Consider the following 21,590-nt stretch of genomic DNA (forward strand, 5'->3'; position numbering starts at 1 on the left):
AGTTCCTTCAACAGTAACATTTCATCACTTTTCCATACTATGTCTTCTAAATAGAAAATCTTATCAATAAATAATCCTGAAAATTTTAATAATCTAAGTAAATCTTATTTTCAAATCATCTGAAATGCCAATTAATTCTCCTATAAAATATCTTTGGTCATTTTCTCCTAATAGAACATTATCAATTGATGACAGATCAAAATCTGGGACTGCTAAAGCTTTAGTACATTGTCTAGTGTTCAATTGACAGTTATTGTATTGATCAACTATTTATGAGTTATATAAGCTTTTTGGAGCCTAGATATACTCATTAGTAAAAATAATAAGAAGGGCATATTTGTTGTCAATGATGCTTTCTGAATTCTTTGAGTCAAAACATCTCAAATGAGTAGTGCACAATGTAAGTAATCCACATCTAATGTTATTCAAACAGAGTATATGTTCTAAGACCAAAAATCACATGATTATAATGGAAAAAGAAAGCTCAAACAGAATATTCCATATATATTCCTTTGAGGAAGCATTAAACACACAAGACCATCAATTGATGCTTCTTTTATTTAAATAAGCTTAATAGAGTATTTATTGGGACAGACAGATATCTCAGTCCTTCTATATTTTCAAAGGCGTATGTGATAACTTTAACCTTGTGAGCTATAAGTTTGTATAGCCATGCAAGAGATGAAGAAAGCAAAACTTAGCCATAAAAGGTCACAGACTGCCTCAGAGTTTTGGAGACTTGCAGAACTAAAACTGGATGGTCTTTCCTCAAGGTTCAGCCTCTAGAGAGGAGCAGAGTGTAATTTAATCCTGAAATTACGGGTCTGAGCAAAGGACTAAAGACCCAAAGTTTTGCTTTATAAATATAGACTGAAATGTGAATCAGTGAATGAATCTTTGCTGAAATATAGCCCCAGCGAGAAGATTATGGATTGCATCTGGGACATTCTGTTTTTTAGGCAGCAACAAAGACCATCTTTCACCACAAATATGTACTCTAGATTAACACTACTTTTCTACTAAGGAAAAAAAATGGAAATCCTTTTCAAAATTTCAAAATTTATCATCAGTACTGGTAAAAGTATTATTGGGATGAATAAGTTAAAGTTTGCTTGAAAGGACAGAAAAGAGATTGGTCAGCTTTTTCTGTAAAGTGTCAGACAGTAAACATTTTAGGCTTTGCAAGCCACACAGTCTGTGACCCAACCACTCAACTCTGTCCTTTGGTATGAAATAAATCATAGACTATGGGTAAATGAATGGGAATGGCTGTGTTACAAAATCATTTTATTTACAAAAACAGGTGTTGGATAAAATTTGGCATCTAGGTTTTCCATATCTCACGATACAAAAATTTTCCGAAACTAGATGATGCTCAAGAACCATCTAGGAAGTTTTTTCAAAAATACAGCTTCCTGGGCTGTCCCTCCAGGGATTCTGATACAGAGGAGGTAGATGGTAGGGAACTAAACTTTAAGAAACCCCATGATGAACTGTTTTCAAATGCTCATGAAATTATAATGAAATTAATTATAAATAGTTGTAATGAAATTAATTTGCACAGACTGTAGTAGAGCCTTGGAGACCAGAAAGTAGCAACTGTTCATGTATAACCCCAGACACCAGGACCCCTGATATAATATATTCCAGAGATACATGATCAGTCATCAGCTTGCAGAGAGGTGTCCTATAAACATTTAAGAGTCATCCAATCCTCTTTTAACAATCCTGAGTCATTGTCACAGTGACTATGCAGCTTAATTCCTTGATCTCTGTCCCAGTTAACTCTTTTTTTACTTTGTTGTTCAGTTATTTCCCCTTTTTAATAATTTCAAACACACAGAATTCCTTATAAATCCATTTTTAATGTTGGAAGTTTTTAATAATGGTCATAAATTTAAAGGCCTTAATCACATATGTAGCATTTTTATAGGATTTATTGAGGTCTATTACTTTCTATTTTCTTTGGTATCTGATAAGATTTAGTTGGCCTTCCTATCTTGTGGATTTCATAGATATAAAATAAGGAATTCATGCTGTGTTGCCCAGAGCTATAACTTTTTCATGCAGTCAACAGGAGTAACTCAAAAGCAAAGCTAAAATGCCTTTTTTGAATTTTCTGATGTCAGAAAATAATTGTGACATAAACCCTCTCAATGTGTAACTCAATCTTGAACTTACTTGAGGATGTAGTTTGTGGGAAACCCTAGATAAGCTGGAGTTCACATATCTCTGGTGGTACACAGAATTTCTAAGAGACAAGTGAAAATGGAGAGTCATAAGGGGATCTATTTCTAAGTTCTCACCTTCTTTAGGTACTCTTTCCCAAAACTGACTTGCCCCTGGAATGTGTACGTTGAAGTCATTCAGTCAGGGCCAGCTTCATGGGCATGTGATCTGTGCAGTAGCACAAGGCCACACAGTGGTTTAATGCTCTCTGTCACCATCTGAAAATTCTTAATAATTTTTTTAAATAAAAAGAGCTGTACATTTCCAGTTCACAAATTACATAGCTTGTCCTGGATTTAAGTGTTACTCTGGTTCTGCTTTACGACAACTCCTTTTCCCATTTTAGAAAAGAGAGTTATAACTTTCATTTATCAATCTTACTAAAATACATTCCCCTGGAAGAAGGAGCGGGGTGGGGTGGGGGTCGGGGAGTGCAGGTAAAAGAGCCTTCTGGCTGCAAATAAAGGAACAATTCAAAATATTGATTAAGGCCTGGGCTGGCTGTTTTGTCTGTCTCTGTTATATACATATGTCCTTAACGTTAAACTTGATTTTAGAACTTTGAGATTGTGTCATGTGTGTAACTCTTCGGAATTCCCAGCGCAATGAGAATGTTTATTCTTACCCTCATTGATTTCATCCTTGGCCTGCCTTCAAAGAATGTAGTGGTCTGAAGGGAGGTTCCCCTGTGGGCAAAGTAAAGGAAACAGTACTGAAGGTAGCAGCACCTCATTCCATCCAGGTCACCAGTTCTAGGCAAGGTCCTGCGCTTCATCCTTCTACTGAATCTCCCTGCCAGCCTTACTTAGCTCTTTTAGAATTCCAATTCAAAATTATGATGCTTGCCTTGAAGTTGAGTACTAACACAGTTATTTAAAAAGGAAAGAGGAAATCAGACACTTTTGGGAAGAACTTATGTCAGATTTAGCTGAGGTTGATAATTGGGACTGACCTGGTAATTTATTTTTTATGGGGCTATTTTCCATACATTAAATTAAGTATATGTGAAGTTTCAATGATTTTTATTTATAAAACCATTTCTGGGCACATACTATTTGCCAGCCATTATTCTAGGTGTTTGGGGAGGGAGGGAGAGAGAGCGGGGTGTGTGTGTATGTGTGTGTGTGTGGGGGAGAGAGAGAGAGAGAGAGAGAGAGGAAGGATGAAGAGAAGGGAGGGAGGGAGGAAGGGAGGGAGGAAGGAAGGAGGGAAGGAAAGAGGGAAGCAAGGAAGGAAGGAAAAAGTGAGCAAGCTTACTGCCTTTCACATGGAGCTTACATGCTAGTAAGTGAAAACAGACAAGGAAACATAAATACAAAAGATAAGTAAATTATGTATGTGTATGTCCTGGGCTTTTTTTTTTTTTTTTTTTTTTTTTTTGGTTGGTAGGCTATTAATTATTGCCTCAATATCAGAGCTTGTTATTGGTCTATTCAGGGATTCAGCTTCTTCCTGGTTTAGTCTTGGTAGGGTGTATACATACAGGAATTTATCCATTTCTTCCAAATTTTCTAGTTTATTTGCATAGAGGTGTTTATAGTATTCTCTGATGGTAGTTTGTGTTTCTGTGGGGTCAGTGGTGATATCCCCTTTATTATTTTTATTGTGTCTATTTGATTCTTCTCTCTTTTATTCTTTATTAGTCTAGCTGGTGGTCTATCTATTTTGTTAATTTTTTCAAAAAATAATCTCCTGGATTAATTGATTATTTTGGAGGGTTTTTCATGTCTCTATCTCCTTTAATTCTTCTCTAATCTTAGTTATTTCTTATTTTCTGCTAGTTTTGGATTAGTTTGCTCTTGCCTCTCTAGCTCTTTTAATTGTGATGTTATATGTTTCTAGCTTTCTGATGTGGGCATTTAGTGCTATAAATTTCCCTCTTAACACTGCTTTAGCTGTGTCCCAGCGATCCTGGTATGTTGTCTCTTTGTTCTCAATGGTTTCAAACAACTTCTTGATTTCTGCCTAAATTTCATTATTTATCCAGGAGTCATTCAGGAGCAGGTTGTTGAATTTCTATATAATTGTGTGGTTTTGAGTGAGCTTCTTAATCCTGGGTTCTAATTTGATTGCACTGTGGTCTGAGAGACTGTTATGATTTCAGTTCTTTTACATTTGCTGAGGAGTGTTTTACTTCCAATGGTGTGGTTAGTTTTAGAATAAGTACCATGTGGCACTGAGAAGAATGTATATTCTATTGATTTGGGGTACAGATTCTGTAGGCATCTACCGGGTCTACTTGATCCAGAGCTGTGTTCAAGTCCTGAATATCCTTGTTAATTTTATGTCTTGTTGATTGGTCTAATACTGACAGTGGGGAGTTAAAGTATCCCACTATTATTGTGTGGGAGTGTCTCTCTGTAGGTCTCTAAAAACTTGTTTTATGAATCTGGGTGCTCCTGTATTGGGTGCGTATATATTTAGGACGGTTAGCTCTTCTTGTTGCATTGATCCCTTTACCATTATGTAATGACCTTCTTTGTCTTTTTTGATCTTTATTGATTTAAAGTCTATTTGTCAGAACTGGTATTGCAACCTCTGCTTTTTTGTGCTTTCCATTTGCTTGGTAATTTTTCCTCCATCCCTTTATTTTGAGCCTATGTGTGTCTTTGCATATGAGATGGGTCTCCTGAACACAACACACCGATGGATGTTGACTCTTTATCCAATTTGCCAGTCTGTGTCTTTCAACTGGGGGCACTTAGCCCATTTACATTTAAAGTTAGTATTGCTATGTGTGAATCTGATCCTGTCATCATATGCTAGCTGGTTATTTTGCACATTATTGGATGCAGTTTCTTCATAGTGTTATCTGTCTTTATATTTTGGTGTGCTTTTGCAGTAACTGGTACCAGTTTTTCCTTTCCATATTCAGTGCTTCTTTCAGGCCTTGCAGGGTAGGCCTGGCGGTAACAAAATCACTCAGAATTTGCTTGTCTGGAAAGGATTTATCCGCTACTTATGAAGCTTAGTTTGGCCGTATATGAAATTCTAGGTTGAAAATTCTTTTCTTTAAGAATGTTGAATATTGGCCCCCAATCTCTTCTGGATAGTAGAGTTTCTGCTGAGAGGTTTGCTATTAGTCTGATGGTTTTCCCTTTGTATGTGACCTGGCCATTCTCTCTGGCTGCCCTTAACAGTTTTTCCTTCATTTCAATCTTAGAGAATCTGATGACAATGTGTCTTTGGGTTGATCTTCTCATGGAGTATCTTAATGGTGTTCTCTGAATTTCCTGAATTTGCATGTTGGGCTGTCTTACTAGGTTGGGCAAGTTCTCCTGGATAATATCCTGAGGTGTGTTTTCCAGCTCGTTTCTATTCTCTCTCTCTCCTTCTGGTACTCCAATCAGTCATAGGTTCAGTCTTTTTATGAATTCCCACATTTCCTGGAGGCTTTGTTCTTTCCTTTTCAGTCTTTTTTCTCTAGTCTTGTCTGCATGCCTTAAGAAAAGTGGTCTTCAAACTCTGATATCCTTTCTTCTGCTTTGTCAGTTCAGCTATTAATACTTGTGTATGCTTCACAAAGTTCTCATGCTCTGTTTTTCTGCTCTATCAGGTAGTTTAAGTTCCTCTCTAAACTGGTTATTCTAGTTAGGAATTCCTCTGACCTTTTATAAAAGTTCTTAGCTTGTTTGCATTGGGTTAGAACATGCTCCTTTAGCTCAGCATAGTTTTTTATTACCCATCTTCTAAAGCCTACTTCTGTCAATTTGTCCATCTGATCCTCCATCCAGTTCTGTGCCCTTGATGGAGAGACATCGTGATCATTTGGAGGAGGAGAGACACTCTGGCCTTTTGGGTTTTCAGAATTTTTTTGATTCTTTCTCATCTTCCTGAATTTGTCTAGTTTTGGTCTTCAAGGCTGCTGACACTTAGATGGGGTTTTTGTGGGAGCTTTTTTGGTTGTTGTTACTGTTGATACTGTAGTTGTTGCTTTCTGCTTGTTTTTCTTTCAGTGGTTAGGTTTCTTTTCTGTAGGGATGCTGTGGTTTGCTGGGGGTTCACTTCAGGCTCTATTCATCTGATTTGCTCCTGCACCCAGAGTTGTCACTCAAGAAGGCTGGAGAACAGCAAAAATGAGTGTCTGCCCCTTCTTCTGGGACTGCCAACCTCAAGGGGCATCAACCTGATGCCAGGAGTTTTGCTCCTGTATAAGGTGTCTGACCACCCTGTTGGAAGGTCTCACCCAGTTGGTGACATGGGGAATAGGACCCGTTTAATGAAGCACTTTGTCCCTTGGTGGAGGGGATGTGCCTTGCTACAGGGAAACCCACTTGACTGGGCTGCCTGGATTCCTCAGAACTACCAGGAGGAAAGGCTAGGTCTACTGGTTTGCAGAGACTGCAGCCACCCCTCCTTCTAGGGGCTCAGGCCCAGGGAGATCCTGGTTCTGCCCTTGAGCCTCTGCCTGGAGTTATTGGAGTTCCTCCTGCAGGAAAGCCCTGCCCAATGATGATGCATGGGTCATGGTCAGGCCTGAAGGGGCACTCTGGCTGCAGACTGCCACGGCCAATGTATTAGGCTGTTGGGGACAAGTCTTGGGACCAAGCTGTCCAGTCTCCCTGGCTCTAGCAGGGGAAAAGCGCAGCCTGTAGCTTCCGAGATGGATGCCACCCTTCCCCTGTCTAGGGAGCTTTACTGTGTTAGGCAGTTGCCAGTCCCAGTGCTGGCTGCTGCCCCTCCCCCAAGGAGTTCAAATAGGTTAGACAGCAGGCAGCCACAGCTGCAGGTGCTGGTCACCCTTTCCTGCAGGAGTTTGGTAGGCTTAAGCAGATTCCAGCTGAGAGGCTTTTGAGAATCTGCACATTCCAGGGTTGGGACAGGTAGGCCCCAGTGGCATGGGTTTGAGAGTGGGATTTTCCAGTCTGTGGGTTGCACAGTTCTGTGGCAAAAGCATGATTTCCCAGGCTGGGTAGCATGCTCACTCATTGCCTCCCTTGACTGGAAGGAGGGGGTCCCCTACCCTGTGTGGCTCTCAGGTGGGCCACCACACCACACTGTTCTTCCTTCTCTCAGTAGGTCATGCCAGCCTCCTAGTCAGTTCTGATGAGAGAACCTGGATATCTTGGTTGCCAGTGAAGGATTCACAAGCTTATTCTGTTTTGCTTTGTTTCTTTTGTTTTGTTTTGTTTTGTTTTGTTTTCCTAATGGGAGGCTCTGAACGCCACTGTTTCTAATTGGCCATCTTGACCCTGCCTCCTCTAATCTATTTTTATAGTAGATGATGGTGGGTGTCAACTTGCTGTTTTTTTATGTTCCATTGAATACATTGAGAAGAGTCATATAACACTATTTTATATCAACATCTATAGTATGTTGTATATTACATTCTCTAAAATTATTTATACTCGTGTTAAATATTTTTAGATGTTAAACATGTGTGAGGGGCCAGAGTTTTTCAGAATTATTTTAGGAGGAATGTCAGTACAAATTTTATAGACCACCAAACCACTGGTTTGGGCTTTATCTCTGTTCTAAAAATTCTATCCTTCCTTGGGTTCCTTACCATTCCATCATCTGTTTATCTTCCAATATCTCTGACCTTTTCCCTGCCTGTTTGCTGGCTTCTCTTTCTCATATAATTTTCAAACTATAGATAATAGTGTTTTTCCTTAGTTTTCTCACTTCTGTGTCACACATTTAGTCTCAAAGTAATCTTATTCACTTTAATATTCAGTTCTGACCTCCTCGCAGAGGATTCTAAACATAATTTGTGGCTGTGTTAACATGGTTGTAAACTGTAATGCCTCATTGCCAACAGTAGGCTGGTGGTGGTATCTCAAACTCAAAGAGTTCAAACTCCCCCCAAATAAAATAATTTTTCTTCTGAATTTAATGCAATTGTAATTATCATTTAATCAGTAACACTAGCCTGAAACTTTAATTTCCTTTCTCTCCTATACTCCATCATTGACTTTTTTATCTTCAAAAATTTCTGAGTATTTATGGTTTAGTGAAAATATACACAGAACGGTGAGAGAACTGACTCAGTATCTGAATATTTTTTCTCTCTTTGATGCCAAAATAATTAATAAGAAACCTCATAACCAGTGAGTGGTTGATACTTTCAGTAATGATTTGTAATGTGGATTTGTTCATTTATTAAAATGGAATTCCTTCTAATTATTGATTCTAAAGTAATATTGATGACTTGGAATTCATATTTTATATCTCAGTGTAATTATTTGTTTAAACTTAAATTTAGGAGATAGTGACAAGAAAGAAAAGACTTATTTAGCAAACAACAAGTTTTCTTTTAATTCAATCTTTTATACATCCTTCACTATGAAGATGCACAATGTGTTTACAAAACTACTGTAGAAAATTTCTAATCAATGCATATATTTTCATAAAATATTAATAAAACAGCAAAGTGTGCTGTTTAAGTGACTCCATTTTAAATCAAAATGTTTACTTGATTAATCGTGTATTTACTAGAAAATGAAATTACTTAGAACACATGATATCTTTAGTATAATGAACAAGACTTTGTTGGTTTGTTTTCAAATGTAGAGAGAATGATCTGTTTCATACCAAAATTAGTGACCCTTACAACTACTCATAGAAATTACTTTCCCCCAAAATTACGTATTTTAAAATTAAGAGGAGTAAATTGTGAGTCAAGGAAAAATACTGAGAATAATAAAATGTGCCTCTAAATTAAAACAGAAGGGATATTTTATTAGTCTGTTCTTATGCTGCTGTAAAGAAATACCTGAGACTGGGTAATTTATAAAGGAAAGAGGTTTAATTGACTCACAGTTCAGCATGGCTGAGGAGGCCTCAAGAAACTTACAATCATGGTGGAAGGTGAAGGGGAAGCAAGACACCTTCTTCACAAGGCTGCAGGAAGGAGAAGTGCTGAGTGAAAAGGGAAGAGCCCCTTATAAAACCATCAGATCTCATGAGAACTCACTATCATGAGAGCAGCATGGGGGAATCCACCCCCATGATTCAATTACCTCCACCTCGTCTCTCCCTTGACATTTGGGGATTATGGGGATTACAATTCAAGATGAGATTTGGGTGGGGTCACTAAACCTAACCATATCATTCTTCCCCTGGCACCTCTGAAATCTCATGTCCCCTTCACATTTCAAAACTAGTCATGCCTTTCCAATAGTCCCCCAAAGTCTTAATTCATTCCAGCATTAACCTAAAAGTCAAAGTTCAGAGTCTCCTCTGAGACAAGGCAAGTCCCTTCCACCTACGAGCTTTTATAATCAAAAGCAAGTTAGTTACTTCCTAGGTACAATGGGGGTACAGGCATTGTATAAACATACCTATTACAAATGGGAGAAACTGGCCAAAATGAAGGGTGTACAGTCCCCATGCAAGTCTGAAACCCATCAGGGCAGTCAAATTGTAAAGTTCCAAAATGATCTCCTTTGACTCCATGTCTCACATCCAAGTCATACTGATGCAAGAGGTGGGCTCCCATAGCCTTGGGCAACTCCACCCCTATGGCTTTCCAGGGTACAGCCTCCCTCTAGGTTGCTTTCATGGGTTGGCATTTAGTGTCTGTGGCTTTTCCAAAGTTATGGTGATGGTGCAAGCTGTTGATGGATCTACTATTTGGGGTCTGGACGATGGTGGCCCTCTTTTCACAGCTCCACTAGGCAGTGCCACAATAGGGACTCTGTGTGGGGCTCCAACCCCACATTTCCCTTCCACACTGCCCTAGCAGAAGTTCTCCATGAGGGCTTCACTCCTGTAGCAAACTTCTGCCTGGACATCCAGGCATTTCCTTAGGTCCTCTGAAATTTAGGTGGAGGTTCCCAAACCTCAATTCTTGACTTCTGTGCAACTGCAAACCCAATACAATGTGGAAGCCACCAAGGCTTGGGGCTTGCACCCTCTGAAGCAGCAGCCTGAGCTCTATGTTGACCCCTTTCAGCCATGGCTGTGATGCAGGGCACCAAGTCCTGAGACTGCACAAAGCAGGAAGGCCCATGAAACCATTTTATTCTCCTAGGCCTCTGGGCCTGTGATGGGAGGGACCACCATAAAGACCTCTGACATGTCCTGAATAACTTTTTCCCATTGTCTTGGCAATTAATATTTGGCTCCTCATTACTTATGGAAATTTCTGCAGACAGCTTAACTTTCTCCCCAGATAATGAGTTTTTCTTTTCTATTGCATCATTGGACTGCAAATTTTCTAAACTTTTTTGCTCTGCTTCCCTTTTAAACATAAGTTCCAATTTCAGATCATCTCTCTCAAGTTCAAAGTTCCACAAATCTCTAGAGCAGGGCAAAATCCTGCCAGCCTCTTTGCTACAGCATAGCAAGAGTGACATTTACTCCAGTTCTCAGTAAGTTCCCTATACCTATCTGAGATCACCTCAGTCTGGACTTCATTGTCTATATCACTATCAGCATTTTGGTCAAAATCATTCAACAAGTCTCTAGGAAGTTCCAAACTTTCTCACATCTTCCTGTCTTCTCTGAGCTCTCCAAACTGTTCCAGCCTCTGCCCATTACCCAGTTCCAAAATTGCTTTCACATTTTTGGGTATCTTTAGAGCAGCACCCTACTATATTGGTACCAAGTTACTGTATTAGTCCATTCTCATGCTGCTATAAAGAAGTAATTGAGACTGGGTAATTTATAAAGGAAAGAGGTTTATTTGAGTCACAGTTCAGCATGGCTGGGGAGGCCTCAGGAAACTTATAATCATGGCAGAAGGTGAAGGGAAAGCAAGGTACCTTTTTCACAAGGCATCAAGGAAAAAAATGTGCTGAGCAAAGTGGGAAGAGCCCCTTATAAAACGATCAGATCTCATGAGAACTCACTCACTATCATAAGAACAGCATGGAGGACACTGCCCCCATGAGTCATTTACCTCCACCTTGTCTCTCCCTTGACATGTGGGGATTATGGGGATTACAATCCAAGAAGAGTTTTAGGTGTGGACACAAAGCCTAACCATATCAAATATAAAATAAAAATAGTAAACATGCATTGTCAAAGATCTTGAGTAAACTTAGCAAGAAGACTAGAGACAACTGTTATTTATGATTGGACACATTCAACTACTACTCTACTTTATGGCATAATTTATGCCATAATTTGGACATAGAATAGATGGAATATAGACTGTTTTTCTCTGAGAAAAATATGTTCTAATAGAGAAAAGACTAGTAATTAGATAATTTCAATGTAACTGAGATGTCTATAAAAATGATATAGAACTTTATTAACATGGTTTTTAATTTACACAAGTAGTTTTTTATTCTAAACACTGTAAATTGTATTAATTTATTAAGTCAGAAAGCGAAGTGTTTTTGTATTTCAAGTTATTAGTTGACTAAATTTGTGTTAGTACCCATAGGGACCAATGTATATTGGGCATATAAAAATATACAATAATTTTATTTTAATGACATCCCTAAACTGTTATATATATTTTAAGTAAAAATGTTCTCAGACTTTTATGCTAATAGTTAAATTTGACCCTATGTCGCTTAATACAAGGGAAGAATAAATGTTTACATGTATCAAGATAAAAACTGGTTTACTTCTTTTACAAAGAAAGTAATAAGTAGATACTTACTAGATTCAACTTCTTTAAAAACACAATTAACTTCATTAAAAAATTCAAAAGATCAGTGTTCTAATCCATTTAAAAATTTAGCTGTGATTAAAGACAATATCATTATGCTTTGATTTCTCCAGTCTATAAGGATAAGAACTAATACCTTACCTTCGCAAAATTATTTAAAAACTTAATTGAAAACTAAATATGCTTTATTAATATACTGCTTACCTGAAAAGGTACATACATTTTTCAAATGCTGGATTGTTTGATTTTCAAAAAAGTTAGATCAATTTAAATATAGTTATAAAGTCAAGAACTCCAACTACGAGGTGAGTGAGTGCTGCCAGTTTTATAGGTTTATTTTGTATTGGTTCTTTTAATTTATGCTCCACTCCACAATTTTGTGAAAATTTTGTTTTTATTTCTTATAAGAACACTTTAAGTCAGATAATAGTAATGCTTGAATAAAATCAAATTTAATTTAATTATGTTAATTTAATTGCAGTTATTTTTTATAATAGAATATTTTATAGCATTTAAAATAATGGGTAATCAAAATGAAAACTATTTTATTTGCAGCAAATGGGTCTCATGAAAGATTCTACTAGAGTTCAACATTAGTGTGCTAAAATAGTCATCTGTATGACTGTATGAAAAGAACAATATTAAAACTATAGTATTGTAAAGCATAGAATTTTATAAGCTAAATTGAGAATTTCTGAGCTAGATAAAACATATTTGGTTGGGACTCAGATAAATCACAACAATGAGATATTCTATAGTGGTTCATTCTTTTATGTTTTTTTATTTCATTTTTGATTTTGTTTTTGTTTTAAGACAGAGCTCACTCTGTCACCCAGGCTAGAGTGCAGAGGTTCAGTCTCAACTCACTGCAACCTCTGCCTCCTGGGTTCAAGTCATTCTCCTGCCTCAGCCTCCCACGTAGCTGGGATTATAGGTGTGTGCCACCACACATAGCTAATTTTGTATTATTAGTACAGACAAGGTTTTGCCATGTTGACCAGTCTGGTCTCGAGTTCCTGACCTCAGGTGATCTACCTGCCTCTGCCTCCCAAAGTGCTGGGATTACAGGGGTGAGCCACCACACCTGGCCCTATAATTGTTCCTTTAAACGAAAGTTTCACATTATAAAATGCAGTCAAGGGGAGAAACTGATACACATATCGTTTTTTAAATGGCTGCCATAAAACTTTCTAGAGCTCTCTGGTTGTGAAAAGTTTGTTAGCAGTGATGTGTTTAATAGGCCAAAGAAAGCCAAATAGCTAAATAAATCAGACATTATTTATTTGTCTTTTCTGGTCTATATTTTATATTACCTGCATCTATCCTTAAGTTAATATTTAGTCAAAATTCCAAGTGAAATTCATTAAAGATAATACACAATCTTTCTATTTCAATAAGATCTCACTTTCTACTCCAAACCACGTGGTCTTAGCGTCCTCATTTTCCATCCTATTCTTTTTTATTTCCCAGGACCTTCAGACTGATTTCTCAGCAGAAGAGTCCACTTGGCCAGATTCAGACTTTAGCTCTTGGTCTTTTGAGGACACTAAGACCACGTGGTTTGCAGTAGAAAGTGGGAGGTCGGCCTAGAGATTCCCTTAGAAGTAGTCTCCAGGCTGTAGCCCTAGGACATTCCATAGGGAACCTGTAGGTTGGCTCAAAGATAGGAGGGACTCAAAAAGGTATTAAGCATGCTTAGCCACCAGCTTTAGGCACGTGATACTTGAAAAAATTCACTGACTCTATGTCACTTTCCTTTTTAAACTATTAAATATCATGTATACCTGTACCAATTTGGAAATTTCCCACTGAACCATCAACAACAGAGTTCCCCACGGTTGTATATGTGTGTGAGTATATGTGTGTGTATGTATGTGTGTGTGATTTTGTGTTCGTGCTTGTCCTATTTTGGACGGCTGATAGTATGCAATTGACCAGTGATGTTCAGGTACAGTTCAGTGGATGAGAACAATTTTTTGAAGATTATTATCCATGAACCAAAACCAGGGTGGAGGAAATATTGAAAGAATGTTTAAATTCCATGGTTTTAGGAATACAAACTTCAGTACAACCCTTTTGGGATTTGTAAATTTTTATTTGGGAACTCTAAAATACAAATTGGAACATTATTATTTTGCTATTCTCTGATATAGGTAAGGCCACAATACAATTTTGTAATTGTTTTACTCATTTTTAATCACCATTTGTTTTCTTTTCTGGGAAGTATGTGATTTTCATGAAACTCCCACCCCCAACTTCACATTCCATTTTACAAAAAGAATTAAAGTCATGAAACATTGATTAATTCGACAAGTATTTATCAAGGCACTTACTATGTGTCACAATCTGGGTTAGGTGTTAGGGTACAATGATTGGGTGATATCGGTAAACGTGCACTTATAAATACGAATTAGATGTATAGTTTGCAAATATTTTCTCACATTCTGTAGGATGCCTGTTTACTCTGTTGATAGTTTAGTTAGCTGTGCAGAAGCTCTTTAGTTTAATTAAAGCTCTTTAGTTTAGTTAGGTCTCATTTGTCAATTTTTGCTTTAGTTGAAATTGCTTTTGGCATTTTTGTTATGGAATCTTTGCTAGTTCTTATGTTTAAAACAGTATTTTCTAGATTATCTTCCAGGGATTTTATAGTTTTAGGTTTTACATTTAGGACTTCAATCATTTAGTTGATTCTTGTATATGGTATAAAGTGGGGTCCAGTTTTAATCTTCTGCATATGGCTAGCCAGTTATCCTAGCACCACCTATTGAATAGAGTACTTTTCCTCTTGCTTTTGTCAGCTTTGTCAAAGGTCAGATGGTTGTAGGTGTGTGATTTATTTCTTGTCTAATATCCAGGATCCACAACGAACTTAAGCCTACAAGTGAAAAACAAACCCACTAAAAAGTAGGAAAGAACATGAATAGACACTTTTCAAAAGAAGACATAAATATGAACAAGTAAATGAAAAAATGCTGAATAGCCCTAGTCATTAGAGAAATACCATCCAAAATCACAATGAGATACCATTTCACACCAGTTAGAATAGCTATTATTAAAAAGTAAAAAACAAACAAACAAACAAACAAAAACCACAGATGCTGAAGAGGTTGCAGAGAAAAGGAAACACTTATACACTGCTGGTGGGAGTATAAATTAGTTCAACCATTCTGGAAAGTAGTGTGATGATTCCTCAAAGAACTAAAAACAGAACTACTATTGTGGTATATACCCAAAAGAATATAAATTGTTCTACCAAAAAGATGCATGCACACATATGTTCACTGCACTCCTCCTATTCACAATAGCAAAGACACGGAATCAACCTAAATGACCATCAGTGATATACTGGATAAAGACAATGTGGTATACATACACCATGGAATACTATGCAGCCATAAAAAGAACAAGATCATGTCATTTGCAGGAACATGGATGAAACTGAAGGCCATTATCCTTAGCAAACTAATTCAGGAAAAAAAAACAAATACCACATGTTCTCATTTATAAGTGAGAGCTAAATGATGAGAACACATGGACAGTAAGAGAGGAACAACAGACACTGGGGTCTATCAAAGGATGGAGAGTGGGAGGAGGGAGAGGTTTAGAAAAAACAAACAAAAACCTATCAGGTACTATGCTTGGTACCTTGGTGCCAAAAAATAATAATAATAATCTGTACACCAAACCCCTGAGTCACAAGTTAACCTATATAACAAACCTGTGCATGCACTCCAAACCTAAAATAAAATTAAAAGATTAAAAATAAATTGCTAAATAAAAACTTAATGTAAAAGATATGCATTAGTCCTGGCTAATTAGACATAAAGAGACTTTTAGTGAGCTTCTGGGAAAGCTGTTCTCCCCTGACAAGAGGCAAGGACACTGCAAAAGGAAAGCTCTAGGAATCCCTTCTCTCTGACCTTGTTTTGGATTCCATTGTTTGAAGTCACATGACTGCGAGGTCAAGATGGTGATCACATTGCAACCCTTACGGGCAAGCTGGAACATGAAAGACAACATGCTAATAGTGGTGAAGCAGAAGAATAGCAAGAGCCGGGATCCTTGTGAATATTCCTGAGATGCTTAACTAATATCAATACTCTCTACTTCTGGATATCTCACAGGCAAGCATTTAATTTCTTGTGGTTTCAGCCACTGTTAGGCTTTCTTTTTTATGCCCAAAATCATCCTGACAGAAAATGTCATGGGGGCACTTAGGAAGCGCACCAACTCCATCGTTCTTGGAGAAGAATTGATGCTTCCACCTTATATATGATGAAACCTGAAGATGTACTATATGACTGACAGTCAAATGAGGGTCAGATGTGAGTGGGAAGGATGTTCCAGGCAAAGGTAGCAGCATACAGAGATACTCAGGAGAGTAAGAATAAGGAAATCCAAGTAGTGTGCCCCTCCCCAAAACATGGATATGAAGAGAGAAGTCCAGAGAGATCATGTCACTGTTCAAAACTCTGCAAGTGCTCCCCAATTCCCTCTTAGTACAAGCCAAAATCCTTAGAATGACCTTCAAGTTTTCACAAATTCTTGCTCTGACTTCACCTCCTACTTCTCTCCTTTCACTTTCTCTGCTCTAGCCACCATGGTCTAATTTATATTCCATAAATATCCTTAACCTGACTTTGCTTCAGGACCTTTGCACTTGTTATTTCTCTCTCTGGAATACTTTCTCCATACATATCTTCACGGCATACTCTCTCTTGCTTTCTTTAGGTCTCTGCTGAAATATCACCTTCTCGGTGTATAAAATAGCATGTTCTAACAACCTCTTCCCCAGCATGTTTCTTTAATCCTGTTTCCTTTCTTTTTTTTCACATTACATGCCAGTATGCTATGTTATAGTTTTATGTTTTTATTTGTTGTCATTATTTCCCCCTTGAGAACAATAATTTGTTTTATTTCACTGATACATCCCTAGCACCTAGATGTACTTTGTTTCACTCCTAGATCCCTAGCCTCCAGCCATTATCAGGAGGCTCACAGAAAAGTATTTGTTAATAAAATGAGTAAATCAATAAAGACAAGTCATTTGGATTCCTGGGTGCCATGGTTGTAGGCCCATTAATCATATTAACTTGCTTCTTTCTCCTACATTTCAAAACTTAACCAACTCCTCATCCATCCTTTCCTTCTGTCAGCATTGTAGGAGGTGGTTGGCATGCAGCCAGAGACATGGGTTGCTTACAAAGTGTTTTGGGGCCATATGAAAGAGTTCAGGATTTTTACTGAAGTATTTGTAGCAGGACAGTGATGTTTTCCAACTCAGCCCCATTAAAAAGTGGGCAAAGGACATGAACAGACACTTTTCAAAAGAGGACACGCAAGCAGCCAACAAACTATTCAAAAAGCTCAACATCACTGATAATTAGATAAATGGAAATCAAAACCACAATGAGATACCATCTAACACTAGTCAGAATGGTTGTTATCAAAAAGTAAAAAATAGCAGATGCTGGTGAGGTTGCAGAGAAAAAGGAATGTTTATACAGTGTTGGAGGGAGTGTAAATTAGTTCATCCATTGTGGAAGACAGTGTGACAGTTCCTCCAAGACCTAAAAGCAGAAATACCCTTTGGCTCAGCAATCCCATTACTGGGTATATATCCAAAGGAATATAAATCATTCTATTATAAATACACACATGTTTGTATGTTCATTGCAACACTATTCAAAATAGCAAAGACATGGAATCAATCTAAATGCTCATCAATGACAGATTATATAAAGAAAATGTGGTACATATACATCATTGAATACTATGCAGTCACAAAAAAGAGCAGGATTATGTCCTGTGCAAGTATATCAGTAGAACTGGAAGCCATGATCCTTATCAAACTAATGAAAGAACAGAAAACCAAATTCCACGTGTTCTCCTTCATAAGTGGGACCTAAATTATGAGAACACATGGATACACAGAGGGGAACAATATGCACTAGGGCCTATTGGAAGGTGGAGAGAAGAAGGAGGGAGAGGATCTGGAGAATAACTAATGGATACCAGGCTTAATGCCTGAGTGATGAAATCTGCACAACTACAACAAAATCCCATGACACAAATTTACCTACATAAAAAACCTGCACACATACTCCTGAAATTAAGATAGAAGTTAAAGATAATTTTCCTTAAATGTAGAAAATGTAGAGAGGATGAGACCTATGAGGAGGCTATTGCAAGAATCCAAGAGAAAAATGATTAGAATATTAACAAAAGAAATGACAGTTGGAATTGAGGGAAGAATGTTGTCTGAGGCCTAATTATGAGGGAAACTCTAAATGATTTATTATAAGATCAGACGAAGGATATGAAAGAGAAGACAAAATCTGGAATGCTCCAAGTTTATGTTCCAGAGATCTAGATAGACAGTTTATCAAGAAAGGGTAGGTGCCAGCCTGGGCAACATGGCAAAACACTATTTCTACAAAAAATACAAAAAATTAGCCAGATATGATGGAGCATGCCTCCTATAGTCTCAGCTACCCAGAAGGCTGAGGTGGGAACATCAGGAGGTCAAGAATATATAACAGAAAATATTTAATTTTCTATTATTTTTAACTTTTATACCCTGTTCTATTATAAAAATTTATTCTATAAAAGATGTGTCTAGAGATATATTTTAGAGCTAGGCTTCAACAGTAGTCTGGATCCAAGCTGCCCTCCCTTACTTCTGCTTTTTTTGTATTTCAGTGCTTGTGGAAGTCAAGCCCTTGAATCAGAGGCTGTATACAAATACTCCAGCATCAAATCAATCACTCAGTGTAGAAAGAGACATGACAAATGGTTATTTGAAATCGTGTAGCCTGAATGGGTACAAAGGGTATCAAGAGATGGGGCTATAGTCGCTCATGATCTAATGAGTCTCATGAACCAGCATGAGTGAGCTGAATTGCTTTGCCCCGTATAGGCTTAATATAAATTCTGCTCAAGGAAACCTTTCTAATACAGATGTCCAAGTTGCCAAGAATAAGCTGAAAGTTAGATACCCAGTGTCAGTAGAGTCTTCTGAGGGTTTCCTGGATGAAGGTGGGGCCCAGGCTTTGGTGCTGGTTCTTACATGCCATCTCCACAGTCTTTCAGCAGATTGACTCGGTGGCTAATGCTAATGTCATACATGCTGTGAAGAAGTTTGCTTGTGGCCAGAAGTCAATGGCAGTAAGTGGAAATTTGGGGCATGTACCTTTTGTCGATGACCAGTAATACTGAAGCATATGTTACAGGAGAGAGCTGAACATTTTGTCAGCCCAGAGCAGCAAATACATGAAAGTCAGAAGTACCTCATACAATGTTTGTCTTATATTTTTTCAATGAGATAAAATACCTTAAAGCATAAGTGCAGATAATTATTCCCAGGTGACCTAAAGTCAAGAAAACATCCTGCTTAAAAAATCCTGCTTCATGTAGATGTTCTGCCTTTTGTGCTCTGGGTTGGACCTGTGCATGTGTTCTTCATCTATTACAAAGAAAAACCATTCAAAACAGTCCTGGGAGAAAAGGTCAGAAAAGTGAATTATGCCAGTTTTTGTTTTTTTGTTTTTTTTTTTCCAGACTGGTGCCTGTTTTCACAACTCATTATTCCTGAGGGAATTCTTTAGGAAAAAAAGTTGACAGGAGATGATTCACACTAGATGTAAATATGTGTACAGAACGCAGTGGTACAGAGAGTATAACATCTGAAATCAGAAAAGGTAACTCCACCATTTGCTTGCACTGTTATGTTTTAAAAAGCTAACCCATATTCAGTGTTTTCACCTATAAAATGGAGATAATGGAGATAATTACACAAAAACATTAGAAATATTGCAAAGGTTCATTGAAATGAGGAATACTAATAGCCTAATGTGACTCTGGCATATAATGGATAATATGTAAAACAAACAAACAAACAAAAAGCATGTGGTTTCTTTCTTCCCTAAACAGCCAGCCAAAGTGCTGATGTCCTGCCAATCACATCAGCAGGTCATTTCACACAGATCTTCATAGCTTGTTCTTCTACTTGGCCAAAGGCTCATCTAACTCTACTAAAAACATTGCTTTTCTTTAAAAGTCTTTCCCCTCTTACTGCTATCTCTCTCCTGCCAGCATCTTATCATTCCAGGAAAGCTGAAGGCCCACAGGCTGCCCAAATAACTACACGTGTTTGCCTTGAGTGAAACACTAGATTGATGACTCCAATACTTCACTCACTGTGCATCTATACTCTTTGCCATGGTTGGGGTGATGTCCCCTTTACTCTGGTTTGGCAGTGGGGCTGCCTTTGGCCAATGGGATGTTAGCAGAGTTGACACTAGAAGAGGCTTGAAAAGTACTTGTTTATTACCACCTTTGCCCTCTCATGCCATGATGACCACCATGAGAACAAACACAGGTGGGCCTTCTGAGGATAAAAGGGACATGAAGGAGAGCTGAGTCACCCCAGGTACCCTCGCTAAGCCCAATCTAAATTGCTAACCTAAAGACCTATAAGCTAGCTAATATTTATCATTCTAAGCTGCTGAGTTTTCTGGGATTTGTTATCCAACACTACTTTGGCTGTAAATAACTGGTAAACTCTGTCAAAGATGAGCATGTTGTCAACTGCCATCAGGGGCCTGCAGAAATTATTTCTGCTGAGAGAATTAATTACAAGTTTTAAAATTGAAAACACCTATACACTGTGGGTAGGAGTGTAAATTCGTTGAAATCATTGTGAAAGATAGTGTGGCTATTCCTCAAGGACCTAAAACAGAATACCATTTGACCTAGCAACCCCATTACTGGGTATATACCCAAAGGAATGTAAATCATTCTGTTATAAAGACACATGCATGTGTATGTTCATTGTGGCACTACTCACAATAGCAAAGACATGGAATCAACCTAAATGCCCATCGATGACAGATTATATAAAGAAAATGTGGTACATATACACCATTGAATACAATGCAACCACAAAAAATAATAAGATTATATCTTTTGCAGGCACATGGATGGAGCTGGAGGCCATTGTCCTTATCAAACTAATGCAGGAACAGAAAACCAAATACCAGTTGTTCTCTTATAAGTGGGAGCTAAATGATGAGAACACATGGACACATTGAGGGGAACAACACACACTGGGGTCTACCAGAGGCTGGAGGTGAGAGGAGGGAGAGGATCAGGAAAAATAACTAATAGGTACTAGACTAAATGCCTGTGTGGCGAAATAATCTGTACAACAAACTCCCATGACACACATTTACCTATATAAAAACCCAGCACATGTAGCCCTGAACTTAAAATAAATGTTATATTAAAAAACAACAACAACAACAACTCCTAGCCGCACTCTCTTATGGAAAAAAAGCAGGAACACAGAAAGACTGAAGCACCCTCCTGGGACTCCAGTCTTGTATAATGGCTCCCTGATGCTGTAACACTCTTCTCCTTTGTTCCTTTTCCCTTTGAGGAAGAATTAACCCAGCTTAATGGTCATTTGCAAGCATACATTTCAGTCTCTCCCCAGTTCTATGTAGGTGGATGTGAGACCTAAACTCAATTCAAATGCTTTGACAACCTTTCTGTGGTAGAATGACAGAACGTTACACAAATCCTCCTGTAGAAACTTCATTAATCAGCCTCTCGTTAACCCCATACTCTGTAATATAAACAAATGAATAAGCTCTAGAAAGTTCAGGATTTTTAATCTCAATTTCTGCCTCCATCCCATCTATGTGAGTGCATTTAGTGTCACTAGGCCCTGTTGTCCCCAGGTTTCTTGTCTTTGGGAAATTATTAGATGACAACTAAATTCTTTTACTATGGC

At 37.9% G+C, this 21,590-nt stretch overlaps 1 long non-coding RNA gene across 4 annotated transcripts in view; it reads left to right on the forward strand.

Annotated features, from left to right (window-relative positions):
- The window catches only part of LOC105479443 (uncharacterized), a 311,459-nt gene that overhangs the window by 284,515 nt on the left and 5,354 nt on the right, over positions 1-21,590 (forward strand). For all 4 annotated transcript variants that reach the window (XR_011623107.1, XR_011623106.1, XR_011623109.1 and 1 more), the window contains 2 exons: positions 19,355-19,494; positions 20,768-20,924. This is a non-coding gene — a long non-coding RNA (uncharacterized lncRNA). The remainder of the gene's footprint in view (positions 1-19,354; positions 19,495-20,767; positions 20,925-21,590) is intronic.

The sequence above is a fragment of the Macaca nemestrina genome, chromosome 5, assembly GCF_043159975.1.
Source record: "Macaca nemestrina isolate mMacNem1 chromosome 5, mMacNem.hap1, whole genome shotgun sequence".
Lineage (NCBI taxonomy): Eukaryota > Metazoa > Chordata > Mammalia > Primates > Cercopithecidae > Macaca > Macaca nemestrina.